Source organism: Gopherus evgoodei, chromosome 3, assembly GCF_007399415.2.
Source record: "Gopherus evgoodei ecotype Sinaloan lineage chromosome 3, rGopEvg1_v1.p, whole genome shotgun sequence".
In the NCBI taxonomy this organism is placed as follows: Eukaryota; Metazoa; Chordata; order Testudines; family Testudinidae; genus Gopherus; species Gopherus evgoodei.
Window position 1 is genome coordinate 103358323 of NC_044324.1, and position 8002 is coordinate 103366324.

Below are 8002 nucleotides of genomic sequence, written 5' to 3' on the forward strand. Positions count from 1 at the left end.
TGGAAGAGTACTTCCATCAGTGTAGTTAACATCATTCAGGGAGGTGGTTTGCCTACACCAACAGAAAAAAACTCCTTCTGTTGGGGTAGGCTGAGTCTATATTAGGAGACTATGCTGGCATTACTAAGTCTGTAGTGCAGACCTAGCCTCAGAGATTCAATTCCCTTCAGGCATGTAATATTCTTCCTGAGGGGATCTGCCGTGGTGAAGGTACCTTTGAACAAGGCAAAAACACCATCCAACAGCTGGTGAAGAAGTGAATGTTTCTTCCCCAGAGGGCCAGCAATGAACTGGTGTACATCTTGCACAGGCGGGGTAGTGCCAACATCCCTCGAATGGGTGACCTGTGCTACACTGCAGGGATCACTCACGCCTTCCACCTTCTGACGTGCCTGGATGCCATGGTGAGGAACACAGAGGAGAATGCTCTGCAGAATGCCATCAAGAAGTGAATAGCCAGGACCCCCTCCAACCAAGATGTTGCCACCTACCTGAGAAGCTCACTGAAAGGTGAATTTGGAAGAGACAGGGGAGACTTTGTTTTGCTCTGGACTTGTGCCCAGAATGTTACTGTCATAAACAGATAGCTAAGGGTTAATGTTCTTTTACCTGTAAAGGGGTAACACCAGTAACCTGAAACACCTGACCCAAGGACCAATCAGGAAACAAGACTTTTTCAAATCTGGGTGGAGAGAAGTTTTGGGTGTGAGTTCTTTGTTCTTTGTTCTTGGTCTGTTCCTTTTCTCGTCTCTGAGAGTGATCTTTCTATCTCCTGGCTTTCTAATCTTCTGTTTCCACATTGTAAGTACAAGGATAGTAAGACAATAGGTGTATATTGTTTTCTTTTGTATTTACATGTGTGTAGTTGCTGGAATGTTTTAAATTGTATTCTTTTTGGATAAGGCTGTTTATTCATTTTTTCCTTTAAGCAATTGACCCTGTATATTGTCACCTTAATGCAGAGCCTATTTTTAATGTCTTTTTCTTTCTTTTTATATAAAGCTTTCTTTTTAAGACCTGTTGGAGTTTTTCTTTAGTGGGGACTCCAGGGAATTGAGTCTGCAGCTCACCAGGGAATTGGTGGGAGGAAGAAGTCAAGGGGAAAATCTCTTTGTGTTAGATTTACTAAGCCTGACTTTGCATACCCTCTGGGTGAGGGGGAAGAGAGATTAGATCTCTCGGTACTTGTGTTTCCACGACTGGAAGCAGGGAATCTCCTAGGGTCGTCCAGGGAGGGGAGCCTGGGAGGAAGTAACAAGGAAACAAGGGGAGGGGGTTATTTCCCTTTGTTGTAAGACTCAAGGCATCTGAGTCTGGGGGTCCCCCAGGGAAGGTTTTGGGGGACCACAGTGAGCTAGGCACTGTATAATTCCTAGCTGGTGGCAGCAATTACCAGGTCCAAGCTGGTAACTAAGCTTGGAGGTTTTCATGCTAACACCCATATTTTGGACGCTAAGGTCCAGATCTGGGAAGAAGTGTTATGACAGTTACGCAACGACTGGAGAAGCATATCGGCTGTCACTGGACGTGCTGTGAGGAACACCAGGAGCTGGGAGTCCTAGAGCCACAGGTGAAAAATACAGATCACACTATCATCACTCAGAGAGCTAGAACCATGCTGGAGAGGACCCTGAAGGATGGCATCCACTGCCAATACGTGGAAAACCTGAAACAGAAGCCAGACCAGGGCAAGGCATTTGAGGTGACGTGCAAGTGGGACGCCAGCAACCACTTCCTCCCCAGGACAGCTTCACCCGATTTGCTGACTGGAGGTTCATCCCAGCTCAACTGTGTCCCACCGAATGGAGCCGTCCACCATGGGAATCAGGACAAGCAATGCAGGAAGTCAGGCTATGCCAACAAGACGCTACCCCACATCCTCTGTAGTTGCAAGCCCCATTCAAGAGCTTGGCAGCTGCAACACAATACCATCCAAGTTCGCCTGGCCAGAGCCATCCCGCCACCCATGGGGAAGGTTGCCGTAAACTCTGCCATCCCCAGAACTGAGACAACTGCGACTTGACGTCGTCATCACCAGTGAGGACTGGAAGAAGATCATCAGGGTGGACGTCACAATGCCATTCGAGAACAGGACCCTCGGCCTTCCACAGTGCCTGAGCTCGAAAGGTAGAGAAATATGCCCTTCTGGCTGAAACTTTGAGAGCTAAGAGTTACCAGGCCCAAACATACGCACTGAGCGTCGGGACCTTAGGCACATGGGACCCCAGTAACAAGCAAGTGCTGAGAGAATGCAGAATTGGTCAATGCTATGCTCGGCTGATGCAGCAACTCCTGGTGTTGGACGCCATCAGGTGGTTGAGGGACATCTATGTAGTACACATCACCAGACATTGGCAATACCAGGAGGGATGAGCTGGAGTGCCGATGAGAAGCGCAGTCAGGAAAGTAACAAATACTTTCCTCATGGCTTGTATTTTCTAAATGAACAACCTACGTAATTCTCAATTACCAAGGGACAATCGCCACTCATTGATATATTTTGCTTTATTCAACCAAATCTCCATACAACTTTTCATGAGTGATGTACCCAAGTATTCGGATTCTAATATCTAAACTGTATTGTTAAATCTTTTCACCTAAATGTGGGTTATTGCTGATTATGTACTCTACGTATCATGTGACTTTTAAAAACTCACTTTGTATTTGTGGATAATCTAAGCATTATACCCAGATGTACAGACACTTTTTTTCCAACCTATGTATTATATATATTTTTAACATTAGCTTTAATAAAAAAATAAAATACATTACACTTTTATTTAAAGGTTACTGTACTCCCCCCATGCACAGAACACTCTCTGCTAGCTGGATCACGAGGAGTGGCATTTCTAAGCCAGAGCTCCACCTACTCCTCACTTCTCCTGGCCCATTGTAGCAACTGTGCTTCCCCTCAGCACTGGGAGCTAAGATCCAGGTAGCTCCAGGGCATCCACACAATAGTCCCTCCTCCCATCAAGGCTGCACTAGGGCTTAAGGTCATGTATCTGAGGCCAGATCATATCGAGTCCTTAATATTTACACTAAAAGTTTTTCAGTCAAATCTATTTTAAAGAGATTACAGCAATAGGGACCACATCTGCAAAATAAATGAATGGCAGTGACCATTCTAGACAGGTGCTGTTTGCCGTTGTGAATAGCATTTAGTGAAACTACAGTAGAACTTTGGAGTTACGAACACCTCAGGAATGGAAGTTGTCTGTAACTCTGAAATGTCCATAACTATGAACAAAACGTTATGTTTGCTCTTTCAAAAGCTTAAACTAAACATTGGCTTAATACAGGTTTGAAACTTAATTTTGCAAAAGAAAAATACCGCTTTTAACCAGCTTAATTTAAATGAAACAAACACAGATACGGTTTCCTTAGTTTATCAAATCTTTTTTTTTTTAAACTTTTCCCCTCTTTTTTTGGTAGTTTATGTTTAACACAATACTTTATTATATTTCCTTTTTTTTTTTGTCTCTGCTGCTGCCTGACTGTATACTTCCGGTTCCAAATGAGGTTTGTGGGTGACCAGTCACTTCATAACTCTGATGTTCATAACTCTAAGGCTCTTCTGTAGTTGCAATGATTAAAGCAAGGTGACTACTATTATAAACATGGAGCCTGCGTTCTTCTCTGTGTAGTAAGGCCAATAGCCTTCCTTTTATAAAATCCTTTTGTTGTAAGCACTAGTCCCAATAAATCTGTATGTGAAAGCTGTCACCTTCCTGTGCCACTTTCTTCCTTCACCCAGGAATAGTTCATCCCTGAGTTGGAAATGGCAGGACTGCAATTATTTCTTTGCCTTCAGGTTTTTTTAATCAAATGGAAACCTAAGCTTTGTCTGGTTTGTTCAAGCAGCCATGTTCCTCGGACTGATTAATGGCAGTAGGTTCTCATGTTTGCATACTTATGGCTGATGCCTTCTATAATGTCTGACATCAAAGGGACGCAAAGGCAGCCGGCATCATTTTTCAGGGATCCCAGTCTGTTTATTTGATCAGAGAGAGTGCACTGCACTTGGTGAATTCTCCTCTTGAAAATATTAATGTGCTGGCTATGTGAACCCCTTTCCCCACCTGCACAAGCCCATATGGAGAATGGCATGCAGTGATTAATATGTTCTTTTGCAGTCATCCCCTGATGTCCATGAGAAAAAAGCTTTTAGTTGACAGTTTGTTATTTTCAATGGGTTTTAGTTGTGCACAAAATGTTTTTTTGAGTTGGGTTAATGTGAGGGATGAATATTTGAGGGCAGTTCAATAACACTGATCATATTAGATTAACTAAGCTTGTCAAGATGTGTCCAAATCAGATTTAGATCAGATATAACTTGAGTTTTGCATTTTTTGTAGGACAGCCTTCTATAAAATATTGTAACTATTTTTTATTTACATTTCTGTAGTGCCTGGAGATTCCAACCAAGATCAGGGCATCATGCTAGGCAGCGGGCTTCAATACAGAAAGAGAAAATCTTGCAACCTATATAGTCAAAACTGAGAAACTGTAGAAGAAAGGAAATATTGTATCCCTATTTTACAGATAGAAAATTGAGGCACAGAAGTATTAAGTGCCAATCCAGTACATTAATCACAATATCATCCCTCCTTGCAGCTTTCCAAGGGCTTACTCAGATTCAGAGTTCCTTATCGCTCATGTCTTCAGAAGCTCCTGCAGCATTCCATTTAGGATTTGAACTGAAAAAAATCCAAAGTGTGCACACAATATGCAGTTGAGAAATAGTGATAACCCAACAGGCTGGTACAGTGTTGCTGGTGTCCTATAATCTATGACACTGAAGACTCCTTTTGACGTGAGTGGTTAGCCAAATTTGGGATGTTCCAGTTAATAGGAGAAATTGATGATATAGTCAGGTATTTTCTTTTATGCACATTTGTTTATTTACAAGGAATGTTCAAAGTTCTGTTTCCCTGAACACAGGAAGAACAAAAACCAGGAGATTGTTTCTTTGCTTACAGCCCCAAGCCTCTTTTTGCTAGCATGAGGCCCCAAAGATTTCTCTCTAGGTGTCTATCAGAGTCACAAACCATATTTGTTCTGGCCTGTGTCTGTCCCTGTATGCTGCCTACTTCTGCTACGTGCATACACTCTAACTCAAAACAAAGTCCAGCCAAACCCCTCCACCCACATGGTTCAGACTCCTGGGTGGACATACATATGCCTGTTTTAGATGGGGGTACTTAACTGTCTCTCACAGCTATGTAAAATGACGAGCGGCAACTTCACCCACCAGCCTATGCTGCAGCCAACCCACAACACTGACCAAAATTAGGAAAGCTGAGGTCTGTGGCTAAATATATGATGTTGTTATTTTCCTGTGACGTTAAAGAGTCTTCGGTTTTGGGTGGGACAGTGTCAGGTTTGGACAGGAAATCAGTGAGGTTTGCCCCATTGTAACTGGGGAGATTTTGGCTTCGTATTTGTTTTTGCGGAATGTCATTTTTTTAATAGAAATCATTTCAATGTGAAAATATATTCTGGGTGATTGGATGGCCTAAAGGACTGGAAATGGGATATGAAGCTTTTCAACGCTCAGTTGGAATGGCAGTGATTGAATACCATTAACTACTGATGGCTGCCTGTTCCTGGTGCACAAGTATTCACTGCATCATATCTGGCACCGTTGCTGATAGACTCAGCAGGCATGGCAAGCATTGCAATGAATAGTGATTGAACTGCTCATTCACATTTACATGTAGTCCTTCCAAGTCACAGGATGGGTCAGTGCGGGGAAGTTTGCCTCGCTGGTGCCCTTGCTGTACTTCTTCTGGGATAAATAGAGCACTTCTGGTTTCCTGGACACCATTCACAAGCATAAAATGTACTTTTAAATTTTATAAAACACAGAAAGAAAACATATCCAGAAAAGCCACAAAAAGAAAACAGAGATCATGATACTAAAAGGAAAGGCATAGCATCTCCACATTAATATTGCTCTTGGCAGTGCAATGCAGTATAAATAATCTTGTTAAAATATCTAATTACTACACCATCAGTACTATTATCTCAAAGAGAGACACAAGGAGACAAAGAAAGCAATATGTTTCAGAAATGTAGCAGTCATCAATGTCATATTTATTGACAAAGGGTAGAATAGTAAAAAATGCCTAGGTGATTTAAGAGCCCTGGTCCCATTTTAAAGTGACTTGGTCACTTACAATATGTCTACACAGGGTAAAATACCCGCATCTGACCCAGGTCAGCTGACTCAGACTTGCGGGGCTTGGGCTCTGGGGTGGAAAATTCAGCATGTAAACATTTGGAGAGACATCCTGTGAGGGTGAAGGGTCCCAGAGCTTGGGTTCAAACCCAAACCCCAACATCTACATAGCAAATTTTAGCCCTGCAGTCTGAGACCACAAGCCTGGGTCAGCTAATCTGGGTCAGCTAAAGCCATGCTGCAAGTCTTTAATCCCTGTGTAGACATACCTGAATGTCCAGACTGATTTCAGTGGGAGTTAGATGTCTAAATATCTTTGAGTCTCAGAAGTCTAAGTCCCACTGACTTTCCAGGTTCCAAAATCACCATTAAAATGGGACTTAGACTCCTAGGAGCTTCTGAAAATTATACCCCAAATCTCCAAAGGCTTTGGTCAAAATATTTGCATTTGATTTTTGGGGTTGGGAAAGGGTTGTTTTGTTTTGTTTTCAGAAAAGTTGAAGAGGGGAATTGTGAAGGAAGGAAATGAGGAATTGTCATCCAGTGGTGGTGTTTCTAGTAAGATCCAACAAGGATCAGTTCTTGGCCCAATGCTATGTAATATATTTATCAATGATCAGGAAAAAATATAAAATCGTTGGTGGTGAAGTTTGCAAATGATACAAAAATTGGTGGAATGGTAAATAATGGTAGGGACAGGTCAGTTATACGTGGATAACTTGTTCAAGTGGGCTCATCTGAAAAACATCTAGTTTGGTAGAGCCAAAGACAAGGTCATACTTCTAGAAATAAAAATGGGGGACAGTATCCTGGAAAGCAGTGCCATTGAAAAGAATGTATGGATTACAGCAGATAAAAAACTGAACATGTGCTGCAGTGTTATGCTATAGCTAAGAGGATGAACACAGTCCTTGGAATATCAAAGCAGGGGAATATCAAATAGGAGTAAAGAGTGGCTATTACCTCTGTATCCAACAGTAGTGATACTGGAATAGGTGGACACTGGAATAGGTGTCCAGTTTTGTTGTCCATGCTTCCAAAAGGATGTTGAAAAATTGTAAAGGGTTCAGAAAAAGTCTACAAGAATGATATGAGACCTGGAAAACATGCCTTGTAGTGAGAGACAAAAGAAGATCAAGCTGTTCAGTTTATTCAAGAGAAGGTGAAGGTGAAGGTGAAGGTGACCTGATCACAGACTACAAGTACCTACATAAGAAGAAGTTTCTGATAGCAAATGTCTCTTTAACCTAGAGGAGGAAAGGCATAAGGAGATCCAGTTGGAAGCTGAAATTATACAAATTCAGACTAGGAATAAGGCACAAAAAGTTTAACACTGAGCATAATTAATCGTTGGAACAACTTACTTAGAGATGTGCTGGATGCTTGCAATCTTAAAGTCAGAACTGATGTCTTTCTAAAAGCTATGTTGTAGCTCCAACAGAAATTATGGGCTTGATGCAAAAATTATTGGCTAGGGTTCACTTGCATATATTATGTAGGATGTCAGACTAAATTATCATAATAGTCCCTGCTCTCCTTAAAATCTATGCATCCATCAGTCTATGAATGGGCCAGTCATCATGTTTCTTAACAACAGAACTTTCTTGCTCCCTGTTCTACGCATAACAAGGTTTCTGTAGTCATTATCTAGTCATGCTCATAGTAAAAACTCCATTTGACATTGCATTTCAGTAAGAAAGAAATATTTCAGATCACCTCAAATTGAAGTATAAATGTTGGTCTAGGAATGAACAAATCTGTTCAGAAAAACAAAACTCCCGGATAACTAAATGTCTAGCCCCATCTCAGAACTCTCAG